This window comes from Colletes latitarsis, chromosome 11 (assembly GCF_051014445.1).
Source record: "Colletes latitarsis isolate SP2378_abdomen chromosome 11, iyColLati1, whole genome shotgun sequence".
In the NCBI taxonomy this organism is placed as follows: Eukaryota; Metazoa; Arthropoda; class Insecta; order Hymenoptera; family Colletidae; genus Colletes; species Colletes latitarsis.
Genome location: NC_135144.1, coordinates 30492281 through 30509110, shown reverse-complemented (window position 1 = coordinate 30509110; position 16830 = coordinate 30492281). Strand labels below are relative to the sequence as shown.

General features: G+C 42.1%; 1 protein-coding gene and 1 long non-coding RNA gene across 3 annotated transcripts in view; one reads left to right on the top strand and one right to left on the bottom strand.

Moving 5' to 3' along the window:
• Positions 1 to 16830, top strand: part of LOC143348085 (uncharacterized) — a 160215-nt gene that overhangs the window by 115838 nt on the left and 27547 nt on the right. The window lies entirely within an intron of this gene.
• The window catches only part of Rpl32 (ribosomal protein L32), a 188817-nt gene that overhangs the window by 159719 nt on the left and 12268 nt on the right, over positions 1 to 16830 (bottom strand). The gene's annotated exons all lie outside the window — the stretch shown is intronic.

The window sequence follows — 16830 nt, the reverse complement described above, 5'->3', positions numbered from 1 at the left end:
CTTCCGCTTCTCTTCCGTCTGCTTCCTTTTGCGCCCGTTTCCCTCGACACCTCGTTTAAAAAAAAAAAAAAATATTAACATTCATCCTGCGTGTCGCGTGTTTTATTTAACCTTTCGATTAAATCTCGATTCGACCTCTTCCATATTTTATTCGTTCCTATCGGGTTTGCCCTGGCGATACGTTAAAGTTCACTTCCTTAGAGTTCCTTAAGCTAATTCGTAGTAATATACTTAATACGAGCGACACAATTCAAATTTCTGGTGCGGTTCGAAACACTCACCTGCACGTTTGCAAAATGGAGACTATTTTCTGTATAATATGCAGTGGGCGTAAAACCTTTGTAACCTTTATTTATTTATTTATCTATGTAACCAATTAACCTCTCTGTTGGTAAAAAACCAAACTACTTTCCGAACAACCCAATATTTCCCCTAATGAAACAATTTTTTTAAACTTATCTGTCATCCGTCACGTTATCTTCCATTTCAAATTTCATACGAATCGGTTTGAAACCTGTAAACGTAGAATCTTTCTCGCGAGAGTTTGCTTCCTAATTACTTACAAAATAAGAATTGAAATTAAATCGCGTGGCAGTTATCGTCGCTCGTTTGTTTATGGCTCGCGAGCGCGTGAATATTAAACATTAAGTAAATAATTTTATATTTCTACCCGTATCGATCGCGCGTCCTCGCGCGTCGTTATTCCGTGTCGAGACGTAAAACAAATATTTTCTGACTAATCATTATCTTTGGCCATGAAAGTGGCAACCAGTTGCTCCTCGTATTCCGTATTTCAGCCGCGTTCCGACGCTTCCAAAGTTCGCTGGTCCCGAAGAAAAGAAACCGTGCAAAGATCGACAATGTTATTTGCGCTCTTTGTATCCGCGGCCGCGTTATCCCTGCACTTTACGAACCTAACTCGCGCGCCCGTTCCATTCTCTTCTTCCTCGTCCGCGCGTTACCATCCGTTTCCACTTAACTCGCGCGTCAGAATTATTTTCTCGTCCGTTTGCTTATTTCACTCACCGCGTCCGTCGCTTGCTCTTTAGTCCCGTGTTTCTTTTTTCTTCCTCCTTTTGCTTCGAGCGTTTCTTTCTTACCCAGTACAATCCCTAACAAAAAGTCGATAGTTTTCCGTTCTCGAAACAAATTTGAATATTACAAATTTTTAAGTCAGGAGAAAGATTATCTTCGAATATCCTCTATAGAGGACACGATTCTCTTAACCCCTTAACGCTCATATCTTTCCAAGAATGATCAGGTTTACGTATAATTTGAAGGAAAACAAGTATTGTTATCCCTTAAACTGTTAAATTAAACAAATATCGTTTTTCAAAGCAGTCAGACTCGGGCATGAGCGTTAAGGGGTTAAGACCCGATTACTTCGTTTGGACCTTGAAAAAATTAACAAGTTTCCATTCGGGAAAGAAACGAGAACTCGAAGCTGATAAGGTCGAAATGTTAAAAACCTAATAAACATTCACGTTTAATTACAGTTCTGTTTGTCTCTGTTATCGTATCACGGGAAAACTGCCGAAGCAGTTGTGATGAAACTTAGAGCGTATCTAGAGAGTGGTCCGACTTAAAATCGGAGTTTCGTGGCATCGCGAAATTCTCGCTGGGAGGGGGGAGTTGTGGATGTCGTCGTACGTGGAATGTATAAACTTTCTTGAAAATTTCATTTAAAATTGATAGCAACGAAGATGTCAAAATAAAGGCCCTATTTATTCACGTCGATGTCGTATACGTACATTACGTTTTAATTATTGTTCTATGATGTGCAATGGTAATCGAAGGACGTAAACAAACAGTCGATCGTGTTTATCTGTGTTGATGAATACTATTAGTCCGTGGTATGACTGACCAAAGTGCGGCTTCATGAATTTATCGAAGCTTTCATAACGCAGCGTAAGAAAGCGGCGAAAGTTGATACGGTTATTATTTATGACGAATGCCGCTTAAAGTACGAGATAAGCAGAACGTTTGTACGTTGAAAGATTTTTTAGTCCTATCAGATTTGTCAATATGGACAACGATATCGACACTGATCGATTCGTTCAAACTATTTCTCAAAGTTTTATATTTCCATTTCTGATTTACCTGTAACTAATTTTAAAATATTCTAATAGATACTACGGGCCCTTCGAAATCAAGCATATCATTTTTGTCTATCACCAAAAACAAACGAGATTTGTTTAAAGTTTTGGTCCATTTCGGATCCAGCACACGAAACTACATGGTAAGCCACTCCCAATTCTCAAACACATTTTGGAACCCGTGTCTCGTCATTGATTAGTCATTCGATGAAACATGCTCAAATGTCACATTATCGTTCTGTTTCGAAGAACAAGTAAAATGAAACGTATCTCGATTCTCTCATTGAAACGTTCGACGAGCTTCGACGTGATCCGTTCGAAGACATGGATGGACAACGTCTGCACTTGGTGTGCTCGAAATCGCCAGAACTGGGTAAGAACCGTATCATCGCGAACGTAATACGAACTCTCGCGTGGCTTTTGAACAAAGTTTACGACGGAGACCGTAAAAATAGAATTGATAACGAGCGGTCGCAGCGAAACGTTGACGACATCCGTTTCGATCGCGGACAGGAACGGCCGTGCAGACGCTTTCCGCGAAGGAAACCGATAAACGCTGCCATCTCGATGCGAATCGTCGTCTCGAAACGCGTTCTGTCCCGTTATCAGCGATACCCCCCTTGTTCTAGGAAGCGAAATCGCTATCGCTGTCCTTGGAGAGCGAAACGCCCGACGCAACGGCACGTGTGCGTGGCGTCGCGAAAGCAACCAGAGAAAGACCAAGTACAACAGGAAGGCTGAACCGACGACGATCTCTATCTCGCGCTAAAACACCGTTTCTCGCCTTTCGTCTTAACGCGTTTACAGTCGCACGGTGTGCGAAAACGCTCGAAACGCGGACAAAATGAAGCGTTGGACTCCAACAGAATTGACAACACTTTATTTTCTCAAGAAACTCGTACAACTTGTATTAGGTCGACTAAATATTAGACTCTTTCTGAATATTCTTCGATATTGCAAGCTTTTATACAGGGTGTTCGGCCATAATAATAGCGTTAGTATTATTTTCCTGATCCTGTTTAATTTTGCGATGACGCGTGTGAAATATAACAAAGAACAATCAAACCATTATCCCCATTTGTTGAAAGATGTGATACCCAATTTGGATAACCCTATATTTCTCTAACATTTTTGTAATCGACTTTAAATTCGCGAGGTTAGCTCTCTATTACGCTCTAGAGCAAATCTACCGATTCGGAACGTCCATTGTACGCGAAATGCCGCAGAAGCTCGTCGTGGTTCTCAGAGGGACGTTATTGATAAACATTATTGCGTCCGTGACGTAACGCGTAGCTCGGTGCAACAGGTTAACGCAGTCCTTTACAGTTACGCGGCGCAGTTCGTTGCATCGTAACGGAACCACTGCTGTTCCGGAAACACCGCGAAGGATCCGCATCCGATCGCCATAATTGAATAACTACCTTCTGCCAGCGCGGCGAGAATGCTCGAAACACTGTTTCGTCTTCCGTGTTATCGAATGCTTTTGAAAGAGACGAAACACCGACAGCTGTACAATGCTGATTCGCGTTTAAACGAAACTTCAACCTGGTCAGATTTTTAACGATCGAGCTCCCTCACCCTGGCTTCGCCTCGAAACTTTACATATTCTACGAGAGTCGATAAGCGTTCGACACGATCCGCGATAACCGTGATAACGATAAGAGACACGTGCGTGTATTACAAGTTGTTGGATCTAATTTCTAATAATCTCTCCCATGCAGGAGAAAGATACGCGAACCGATCGAAACAAATATCAACGACCTCGGTTACCGCGAAGAAAAATCATTCGTACGTTAATAATATATTTATTATACCATACAAAGTTCAAGAATTCTTATAGCGTCGTTTTTCTAAAACATTTTTAAACGTCAGCTCCGATTACATTTGAAATTTCAAATCGTTCTAAAAAAATTATTTTTACCCAAAGGGGTTAATTACAATCATTTTTGAATAATATATTTATTGTACCGTACAAAGTTCAAGAATTCTTATACCGTCGTTTTTTTAAACATTTTTAAATGTCAGCTCTGATTACGTCTGTTTCGAGATACTGTACACCAGATAAACGATACATTTTTAAAAAGCTGGCAGACATTCTTCCTGATCGCGATGGTTAAATAACCGCGCGGTAAATTAGAAAATAATAAATGAAATTTTCTCACGAGCTCGACGAACGACAAGTATTTCAAACGGTGGTGGAAATTTTTAGCGTGTCGAACAAATGATTTCCGCGTACTCGAATCGTGTAACGTGACAATGTGGAGAAATTTATTTCTTTAATGGGAGTGTCAAATGCTTATGCTGCCGGAGGTACGCAGAACTATCGTTCGAATAATTTCTGCGGGTCGTCTGCATATTTATGAGGGCGCGATCGCGTGTAAACGTTTCCCACGTAAATCTCATTTCTTAATTGGCTCGCACTCGCAAGTTCTATTCCCACTGTACGAGGGCTCAGGTTATCTCATCGTCGGGATAAAAACGGTAACCTGTAAATCCATTGCATTGAAATTCCTACCGACAACTCGATCCAAACGTTTATTTTCCGAGCCAATAAAATGGAATTTCCAGCACACGCGATACTCGTTCTGTTTCTCGCATCTCGAGCGAAAGAAACAAAAATACTGGGTAGAACAAAAATAGGCAAATATTTATTTTTCAATTCGGTTGCCCATAGTTTCAGAAATCACGTTTTCGTTCGTTCGTTCGAGATACCGTTCGAGACTAATCATAATCGTAATTGTTACGAGACTTTAACGTTTAGCATATCTGATTACGATAAAACCGTTCGTTATTCGAACCTACACGTATCTTCTTTCCGTAACAGTTAAATTTTATTCCTACAACAATTCAATACGAAATGGAGTCAAAAAAATTACTGGTTATATCATGACTAATTAAAAAATCAGTCAAGCACTTTTGGAGAAATTTAACGAACCTCTTCTGAAAAACTTCATTTCGTCTCGGACCATTTAATCAGAAAAAAAGAAAGAAACGAAACTCGATATCTTCGCTGGCTTCCGAGAAAACAATTTGCAATAATTTATTTGGACGAAATGTGGTACGTACGATCGAAGTGGATCGCTTCGTTAAATATAAATTAAGAAAACATGTTTGTCGCGATGGTACTGTCGCGGAATTTCGTTTAATATCGTCCCTATTCGAGGGAATAAGTGAGTTCTAGATTTCGTGAAAACGGGTATCTGCGTATCGAGCGACCTTGAACTTCGCGTAGGTGACCCGGTGAGCCTCAACTCGGGCACCGAGAAGTCTTATCCGTTCTGCATATAAATTACGTTATTTTTGCCGCTTTCCGTCTGAGGTCGTCGTAAGACGATTACGCGGGACCCGGGGGAACGCGACGCGTCGCGGCGCGTCGCGACGCGTGCGGGCAGACGAACGTGAAAATAATTAATTTTATCGCGTATGACGAAGTTTACACGTGTACCTGCGACATGGACGCCTCGACCTTGAACTGGGGCCAGCCTATCATACACGGCTTCCGTTCTCGTTACTCTCTTTTCCGATAGTTTTGTAGGAATTTAATTTTCTATGGGAAATTTTAAAAATTACATAACTACGTACAGTGCTGGACTAATGCTTATAACTTCTAAACAAGTTGATTTGATGGAAAAACTTTTCGACATATTCATTTATTATCTATTTTAGTTTATTATACAGGGTGTTCGGCCACCCCTGAGAAAAATTTTAATGGGAGATTCTTGAGGTCAAAATAAGACGAAAATCAAGAATACTAATTTGTCGATGGAGGCTTCGTTAAAAAGTTATTAATGTTTAAAGTTCAGCTCGTACTGAATTTTTTTCTCGAAACTGAGTAGGATTTCGGGGGTAGGTCTATTCACCAAAAATGATTGTAATTGATCCCCGCAACCGAAAATAATTTTTCCAAAACGATTTGAAATTTTTTTTCTCCATCGAAAAATTTCACACCTTCTCGAATTTTTTTCTAGAAAGTGGGTAGGATTTCGGGGGTATGTCTGTTGACCAAAAATGCTTGTAATTGACCCCTGCAACTAAAAATAATTTTTTCAAGACGATTCGAAAGTCTTCTTTTCGCCGAAAAATTTCAGCACCTACCCGACTTTTTTTCTCGAAAGTGGGTAGGATTTCGGGGGTATATATAATGACCAAAAATGATTGTAATTGCCCACTGTAACTAAAAAACTTTCTTTGGTGGGGTGAGGAGGGTGAAATTAAATTAATGGTGAAAGTATACAATTATCTTTCTCGTCGAACATCTCGAGAAAGGTAAGAGATATCGGAAAAATTGTGTTTTACGATAACGAGACTTCGTGAAAATTACTGTTCTTTTTTAATCCATACTTTTTTAACGACCGTGTCCATTGGTTTCGTGAAATTGTCTGTTATTCGCATGGGAACAGTACTCGATTGTTCACGAGGTTAACGATCGAGTCTCGCGGAGGTGGTGTCGTCGAGGTAACTCCGAATTACATTTATTGGATCGTTTATTAGAATTTTCGTAGAAACTGGTATAGGTTTACCATGTATGTCCGGGATGACAATGTGACCCTGTGGTCTGGTGTACAAGACTGCCCGTTTCCCTGTTTGGGTCCGGTATTTAACTTAGGCCTCCTGAAGGAGTGGGAGGTAGAGTAGGAGAGCAGCCAAGGAATTCTGAGAAAGGGGGTGTTTGGGAAATCTGTTATCAGGAGGAGCCATCTTGGCGACACTAGGAATTTTGGAAAAAGGGGACGCTCGGAAAATCGGCGTATTGTTTAGAGGGTCTGAATGGACCCTCCTTGGAATGCACATTCCCTTATTGAATGGTCGGATTCCCAACTGGACCCATCTCGTTGGGTCCGGACAAGGGAAACCCATTCGTCTAGTGGGTGGTCGATTGGCGGTTATCGCGATAGTAGAAAGAGAGAGGATGTTGTACCGCAAACAACGGATGTATAAAGACACCCGATATTCGTAATCACCTGTCGGCCGCGTTATCGTCCGGTTGGTGTCGCAATTACCAAACTGAAGACTCGGTAACGTCGATATCGACTCGCCGGGTGTCCGATTTCGTGTTATTCCGAACGATCCCCCTGATACCGTGTGTCACCGACGATGATATCCGACTCGCGAGCACCGGTTGCGCGAATGCAACCATGCACGATCCTCCGATCGATCGGAAATTATTATCCTCGAATAAACGTTTCTTTTCATTGCATTATACATTTCTTCGAGTATCTATTGTTTTAATTCCATTGATAGAAATAAATACACCATAATTGTCGATGATTCTAGGAGGCCATATTGCTGGATGACCAACCTCCTTATCAATGTATACTCTGGCTCATCGCCTCTTAGTCGCCTAGATGACAAGCCCTTATGACCAAAGTCTAGCCTTGCTCATTTTGTCAACAAGGTTAGAGTTCACCTAGGTTCGTCATACCATGCCCCTTTCCTTTCTTTAGCTTTATTTTTGTATTTTTACATCGAAAAGTACGCTTACCAACAATTTACTAATTCAATATTTTCCAACCTTGCGATCGTTAGACAACCAAGCTTTCTTCCTATAATCTGTTACTCGATAACCTAGTCCCAACAGTTATTTATCTAAATCGTTGCTCGTCTCCGTCCATACTTTCTCTTCCAGAGTCTACATTCCTGCAAACTCTGCATTACTCATCTAGTTACCGAGGGCTAAGATCATCCTCCCTCCACTAAACAATCTTACATACATCATTGGGAACACTGTTCTTTTACTCTAAAACTACCGACGAGTCGCTGAATGTCTCTACACACACGGCACTCGTCACGATTTTCCATTTAACCTTTACCAGCGTGTTGCAATTCCGTTCGCAAGAAACTATTACCGAAATACATTTATATTGTTACGTATTTCTTGTACAGATTTCGACATAAGATATTTGTAGCTACGCGAAAGCTGCAAGGGATAGATAAAACGTGAGATTCAGTATTTATACTTCACATAAAATTGAATGTAAAAATCTTTTTACAATTTATAAAAACAGAAACAATGGGGGGAGGAAGAAAAAGCAATATAAGGGATGAATTTACGCGATGAGAAAAAGACCCAAAACCCAGCCTTCTTATTTCTTATTTCTCTCAGACGTAGAACTGTCCCCTTTTTAATTTTAGTATTGCTTTATTGATTCTTATATCCGGTTTAACAATTTCTTTTTCACTCTAATTTACATTGTACGTTGTTTCTTTCTACAGCCTCTTGTCTTAAACTAAATATCCACACACTGTCCCCTTCTGCTTTGCTTTTGTTCAATTTCATACACACTAAACAAGCTTCTCGAAGTATATATTTTCACTTCCTGTCTCTGTAGTCATACTTGGTTCCAGAAACCAAGTGTTTATTAGGGATTCGGATAAGAGTCGCTAAGACGAACAGCGACGTCATTTTCAATCTCTTCGACGGATGTTGAGACTACTTAGCCAGTGTAGAAATCTCGTACATTTCTCGTCTAATGAAAGAAAATACATAATAGATTAACCCTTTGTCATACAATAACGAGTCTGACTCGTGACAAGTTCTTTATGTCCAATTTCACAATCATGAGGCTACTCATTCGTTATCAAGATTTATATTAATTAAAATCAACGCATTTTTACATTCACGAGGTATTCGTAACACAAATCCATTCTGTTTCGCGGCCATTCCTTGTACGAACAAATTTAAACAAAATGAAATAGTATACGTTTGAAAAATTACATTAAATCGTACGTGGAAGGGGTTAATCGAAGTAGAATCATTCCCCCGCAACCTTACAATTCCAATTTATTCGTTTTCTGTTGCTTCGAGACGCAAGAAACTTGGGAACCGGATTATAGTTGGAAAGGAAATTCCCCATTTCCTATCGAAGGGTTAAGGAAGGCGTCCTCTGTGGCGATCGACGAACACGTGTCGTGCGTCGCGCGTGTCCAGAAGCGTCGCGGGGTCTAAGAAAGGATTGACCTCGATACTGGCCCCTGAGTAATCACGGCCGTCTCCTTCGGAACTTTTTCACTGGCGGTGCAGAGTGTTCTGGGAGCACGCCTCGTATACGAGGACGGGCTGTGTCAACGGCCTGGCCGCCATTCCGCGCAAGTGCGGGACGTTGGTCAGCCGCCGGCGCGGGCGTCGCGACGAGAGAGTGCCAGAGGTCGTTGCCTCTCGACAGCTTCTTCTTCGTGCCCCCTTCGTCCTCCCCTCCACCCCGAGCCAAGCTGAATAACGTATTGTTTCGAGTTCTTTCTTACACAGTGGCGCGTTTTAACCCCTTATGCTTGAACTTGACGACGCCCGAACTGTACGCGTCCTTGGCGGACGCAGGAAGTCCAGTTTTCCACGGTTGGTACCAGCCAGGTTTGAGCAAACTCTATTTGCAAGAATGTAAATCTCAGATTCGTAAAGTTCTAAGTTAAAATTCGTCGACGAACTTTTTTGGGAATAATATTTGACCAACTCTGGTACCACTTATTTTCAGGACATTTTTGTCGACCCTTTTGTGGACTATAGGGGTTGCTCCATACACTTTAATAGGCAAATATATGTTTCTTTTAACAGCCAAAACACAATCTTGGGCAAACATTTTTTCTTTTTTTTAATTCATGTTTTACGTCGCATCGACCGTCGGGCCATTAGCTTGTTTGCTTTTGTAGTGGATGCTATTTTTTTTTTAGATATTTCAAGATATTTTCTCTATGTTTCTTTGACATCAAGGCTATAGATGATGTTATCTTGTGTTTTTGTCTTTGGTATAGTAGATGGTTGGTCGTTATGATTTTGTTACATTGGTTACAGGTTGGTGGTTCGGTTTTTTTCATGAGCTTACTCGTCGCGATATCGTTGCACAAACTTCCGATGCTCGCGGGAATTTTCATCTCCATTTTCCTCCTATTATCGAGATTCTACGGTGCATTAAACATCGCGAAACGTCGACATCGTAGAGTAATTAAACTAGGTCAACGCAAAAAACGATATCAAGTTCTACTTTTACTAGCAACGATATCGAACTCGTCTCAACGGGGCACTGACAGAGTCCCCATTGAATATGTATTTGGTCCACTTCGATAGTGTTGGAATCTGGGGAAACGAAGCAAACAACAAGTCGTACAGTACCGACCTGATATATTTCAGTAACAATTTATCGCGATACCATCTGTCGTTCGGTAACAAATTATCGAATAGCAACTATAACTGTCGAGAGCGTTTTTCATAGCACGTTGCAGTACTCGAGGGTTGAAACTGCACGTCTCAGCAACCATGAGCGCCCTCCGCGTGGCTCGAGGCATAGGTTACTCGAGACTCTTTCGAGGAGTCTGTTTCCTTTGCCCAGTCCGCGTGGCTCTGTTTAGAAAGCGGTGAAATTAAACGCCGCCGAGACGAATAATACTGGAAACGTTTAATTAATCTGTGAAAAGCGACGGAAAAGAAGCGAGGCGATACGTTAACCAGGCCCGCGGCCGACGAGGAAGAGCGAAAGGGGCTGAAGAGAGTCGAGTGGAGGCGCCGTGGCAACGACCTCTGTTACTCTCGCGTTTTTCTCGACGAGCGAGTTACGTGGTTACCAAGACTTTTTCCTTGCGCCATTCCAATGCTCACCGATAATAACGCGAACGTGAGAATTGCGTCACCGACTCCCGCGCCAGCCACTGGACAACCACCTCTGTAAGCGCACTTGACGCGTTCACTGCCACCACCAAACCCCCCAATCCACGAAATACTTTGCTTTTAGACAATTGGACACTAGCCACGATTCGTTGTAGAATTTATTTTTACAGCCTCTGTAAAATTCTAGAGTCTCGTCTAGATTTATTTTCTTTCGAAAATTCGTCTCACCCATATTAGATCGATAGCAAATTTAAAAATCTGGTCCATGGAACGTGGTTTATAAACTATTCACGGAATAAGAAATGCTTTGTGATATTCTGTAAAATTGCGCGTAAAGATTTTACCCTATGGGTCCGAGCTTAGAGGAAACGCAAGTAGAAGGTTCACTCTAATTTAGCTTATCTTGCGAACGTAAGATCAATAATTTTCGAAATGAGTATTTCTATATATAAACAAAGTCTGAAATATCGCTCCAAAAAGAGTCCATGTGGCATAAATAACCTTGCTGTTGCTCCATGGCTCTCTACTCTCCAAGAAAGTATGTTATCGTCGGTCGTTTCCGGAGTAACACGGAACGGGAACATTTTGTATAGTAGATTGATAAGGAAATTGTAACAGTTGCTGATAATTACAACACGCTACGCGTCCCCAAGTGTTCCACTGGAACGAATACGAGCGTAAGTTTGTAGAAACGTCTGCTCCATAAAATTGGGGACGATCGTTTCGTAGAAACTATAATTACGTTCGACGCGATACTCTTATATCGGAGCAAGCAAAGTCGCTTAAATCGAAGCAAATAAAAGTTCTTCAACGTCTGCAATTATCAACACCTCGTAGAACAATAAATGTCCCACCAAATGCACAGTTACTTTCACTCCACATCGAGCAAATTAAAATGAAAATGTCTTGAACGCGATGGTTCTTCCGACATAAAAGTAACAAACGCGTTGCAAGACCTTGGAAACTTTTGCATACCCCTAATATAATAGTTAAATGGTACGGTCTCCGAACAATACGTGAGAACAAATGGTTACTTTCTAACATCTCGCGAACGAAAGAAAGGAGTGAAACTCGTTTCACCGTTGCATTTTTCCTTTCTTGCGTGGTTGGATTTGCACGTGAGGTGCTGGCCAATAATAGCAGGGAACAACCCGTGTAGCGAATACGGTCGAAAGGAGAGGAGCAGGAGATTCGTGAGCGCGATGGTTCGCTCTGGTGTCGTCGAAACGGCCGTTCGGAAGTAACGAGATACAAATAGAACCCCCTCGCGATTGCGGTAGTATGGAGCGAGCAGAGGTGACTGCCCCCGTATTAGGTCACATTTGCGCCTGCTCGAACACTGCTGCTCGCCGACGACGACGATTACGCCGCGTTCACAGAACCGTCGAACCTTTGACCCGTGACCACCGATCGCTGATCCGAATTAACTCACTCGCCGACACGTTCATCGATCGAGTTTCGGTTTCGAGGTTCCAAAAATCGATCGTTTCTTTGCCTGTTTAGTAGGTCATCCCCCAAGCAATGCTGTCCGTAATACTGGGTTTACGGAACGCGTCAATTTCATGGATTTCAGACTCCAAACTCGTTACGAAGATAAACATTATAGCAACTTATGGTTGGACTCGATCGAGGTAACATATATCTTGGCTAAAAGAAAAATTTAGTATGCGCGACGATGGAACGTTTCTATCGTGGAAATTGAAGATGAAACAATTCTTAAGCTTAGATATTAAAGAAAATAAATCTAGATAGGACTCTTGAATTTTAACGAGTCTATGAAAATAAGTTCAAAGTCTCGTTTTCGTGGACAATTTGAGGGGTTTGGTCTGGCAGTGAACGCGTTAAAGGAAAGTTGATTTCCATTTACCAATTTGGTAAACATCACCATTAAGTAAAATAATTGAATCGAGATTGAGAGTCCACTTAAGAATTAAAATTTCTCGAAAAGTTCGAAACGATAATTAACCACGCTGTTTTATAATATAATATCTGTTTAAAAATTCGGTAGGCCAAAAGTGCATGCGCGCGAGGCGTGCTCGTAAAGTACGTTCGCGAGTACGCCTAAAAATGTATCGAGACCAGTATGTTAAGCGCTCCATAGTGGCGGAGGAATCGCGGGGAGGGGGAGAACCCTCGAAGAGGAAATAGAGGACCATAGAGCGCGGTGAACGAACCGCCAACTCGTTTTCGAACGGCAGACCGTATAATTGCGAGTGCTCGTCGCGGTTCAATCGACAAATGGGTCTCGGCGGAAAAATCACGTGATATCTGAATCGTGTCGCGGACGACTTCCACGATATAGCCTCTTTACCTATCCGCGTTAATTGAAACCACAAGTGTATCGAGTGCCGCGCTGATCGCCTGAAAATTGACAGGGGCCCGGATACGTGCACGCAACGCGTGTTCCACTTACGCTCGACCCAATTCCGGAACGCGCCTGTGGCGTCCGCCATTTTCCAGGCGTCGTGATCTAGGATAAAAGACCCAATTACCGTCACCGTGGCGATCAAATAGCAATTGTTTTTCTTTTACTCGTCGATGGTATCGAGTTTTCTTCTTATTTGGTATTATTTGACTATAATTTGTCCTGCAAAACTAATAGTTTCGAATCCATCTCTCTTTATTCGCTCAGACCTGGTCCTCGTAAGTTATCATTTATTTCGATTTCTAGAAAATTCCATAACGACTATGTATATACGCAGGTTTCCATTCGAACGTTTATTTTACGTCGAAATATAGGAGATTTATATTCTAAATCTGTACTGTAATTTTGTTTGATGTTTACAATTTAATTTCAAAAGGATTGAATGTGGGTGACACCGAGACGACTTGGTCAGAAAATAAGTAGTCACGAAGAACAAAATGTAATTGGTATATGTTACAAATTTGAAATATAATTTTCTTTGTTAATTCTATAAAACTAACCTCATTTCTGGCATCAGACATTATCAAGCTACCAAATAAATCGTAAAAGGTTCTACGTAGCGACAGAGAATACATTTTACACTAGGTTGTTTCATAATTCCTTTAAAATGGAAGAGAAATTATTAGCAATCACTTGCTGTATAATTACGTCGTGACGCGACCCAATAAAATCGAAAAACAATTTTATTTTAAAAGACAACGTTCAATTTTTATTTGGTATCACCGCGGGATAAAAATAGCAAGAATTTTCTCGATGACCCAATAGATTTTACGTTTTATTTATTATTTTTCGACACGTGGCCAAGGCATACCGTGAGCTGGATGCGCGAAACTCGCGGAGCGCCTCGCTCGAAATCCGCGGACAATCCGTCGGTCGTTGCACCCTGAGGAACACGTACACATTCTCGTCGTTCGTTTGACGCCTGGCTGGCTCACTCTCTTTTTCTCTCTGTTCTCCTCTCTTCGCTTCGACGTTATCGCGAGAGATCCCCTCTCTCCGTTCTCTCGCCCCATCCCATGCGTTGTAATTATTTATTCTGTTGCCCATTTTTCCCCGCCGGTGTGAGCATTCTTAATCCGTCTAATTGCGCCATCCCCCGTCCGGCCACCCTCGAGCACCAAGAGCCTCGTAAATCCACCACTGACGCGAATTTACGTCCACGTGCTCGTTACCGGGTGAGTTCGACGTACGATTTTTCCACTTTTCGTCGGGGTCTCGCGATTTTGATACGGCGATGCACCAGCTTCCAGCACCAATTTCCCACAAATGCATAAACGTCCGTAGTCTACTTACCACTTAGATTTTAAACAGTCTGGACAATGAAATATTCGGAAATATAATTAACGAAAAATTCTCTGACTTGAAACGGATGAACAGTGTCTTCGACGCAAGTCATTACCTCCGAACTTTCGTTTCCATTTTCGCGAATAAACGGCCGGGAAGAATCGAGAATATTCCGACGCGATAAAATCCTTTTCGCGGCGTAAAAAGGTTGTGTCGCGGGGAAGAAAAAAGAAGAAAAAAGAAGAAAAAAAAAGGAAGCAAGAGTGAAAGAGTCGCGGAGTATGAACCAGATTCGCGGCGCGGCCCACTCGCGATTCTTTTTTTCCATAAAACGCGGAAGAGGAGGAGCACCGACAAGCGGTTTTAAGTCCAACGACGGGCTGCACGGATAAAATTCATAGAGAACTCTCACCGTGAAGCGTCGATGGATACCGAAGCGTATAGTTTACATCGCGGCGGTGCCGAGGGGTTCAACGACCGACACGGTTTCGCTCGCGTTCGAATCTGCGGGACCGACTTTACTCGGCCAACGAAACGTCGGGTCGCGATTACTCTCGCGATACTACGGCCTACGAGAAACTGCCATGCATCTATTAACCCTTTGACGTCCGAGCTGTTACGCCAGTGGTTCTTAACCTTTTACAGCTTGCTAACGGTTTGGAAAATCTTTGATGTTTAAAAGAAATCAAACAAGTATTCAATGGTCAGGATAGTTTGTGATTTAACCCTTAACTGGGGTCTACACGTCGATTAAAATTCATTTTATTCGTAATCGATATCGCGTTCTGTCATCCAACGAACTATATATTGGCTTTTATTTATTTCTTAACAGTATATTTTGGGATATAGAAGTCTTCCACGATATTGGTTATAGAGTTTTGTTCCAATTCAGTAATTCTGGACATTTTAGCTGTTGTAATCGACCGCAGTATATAGGACGGAATAGTTTTGCTAATTGGCCACAATTCACAGCACGAAACGCTTTGATGATCTTTACGAGGATGTAAATTTGGCTTGGGACATCTTTCAGGCTCCTCTTAAGAGTTGTAGCAGCTTAACACGGCTCGTTTTCGTTGAAGGCTGTCGTATAAAATCTATTTCTCATCCACGATTAATAAATGCTTTAAGAAACTGTCGTTCTCGAGCCGGGAGACGCACGTTTTCGAAAGAATTCTACAACAACGACAATTGTAGAAGAAATTCTACAATTCTCGAACAACGAGCGCGTTTGCCTAAAATTTTTGGAAATAGAATCCCCGTGACCTGCGATCCCGGCGCGAAACGGAGCACAAAAGCGAGCAGAGCTCTCCCGCCGCGAAGAACGTTTCGGGATGACGAAAATATACCAGTTAAGGAGCACGGTCAACGACCCCTGCTGGCTGCTTCCTATGTCGTGCGACGGAACGTCGTGATGTATTTCCGGGAACCGAGGCCGATTAATTAGGCGGCGGACCACTCCATAAATTAGGCCACCTTACCCTCGATAACTTTATTGCCTCGGCTTGTAAATCGAGTCGCGTCTCGTCGTTCGAATTAATCGTGATATCGATGCATCGTCTACCATTGAAAACTCAACGTTTACAATCGCAAACAGAATGATCGAAGAAAATTTTTCATTAGATCGAATTAATTTTTATAACTCCTCTCTGCCATAGTTCGCTAGTTCGACGGTAATAATTTATCGAAAACAATGCAGCACTATACTTCGAGCAGCTGTAAATGGGAAGTTTGACAAATTCTTCGAAATAAATTAAATACGATGTTGTATATATGTCGGTTATTCGGACATTTCGGATAGCCGGGTGCCGGATAATCGAAACTCTACTCTGTGTCGATGGTTATAGAGTTACGGGTTCCTCCATCCCTTTTCTCGCTTTTTCCAGTTCGAGGTCATGGGTGCCGCTTGACCTTGAATATTCCACGCCGAAACGATCGTCGCCGCACAGTCGCCATTGTTCGATTTCCACGAAGGCTCCCGTCGACATAAAAAGAACAATTTATTCCGTGCATTTTCGTTGTGGCATTAAAATATCGACACGATATCGCGTATGGTCGATAAAAAGGCGTTTTATACTCTACCGTTCGCGTAATCGTTATTTATTCGATAGCCTGCGTATGCAACAATTCTGATCTTATGTTCGGTATTTTAATTCAACGTATTAATCGCACACTGTGGAAACGCAAAAGCTGCCTTGGGTCGAGTCGACCCGAAAAAGGAACAACGCCCATCGACGTAATTTGCAGGGTCAGAAGGGCAACCATAGCGATCGAACCGATTCGAATTTTACGCGTACCGAAAAGGTTGCCTGCGCTGTTTGACGAGGTCTGTTGTGTTGTGAACGTGAAATGCAAATTGGCTTGCCCACTTTTGAGGTGCTCCGTGAGCTGGGTTCAACGCTCTCCTTTATTTATGCCGGGGTATAAAGAAT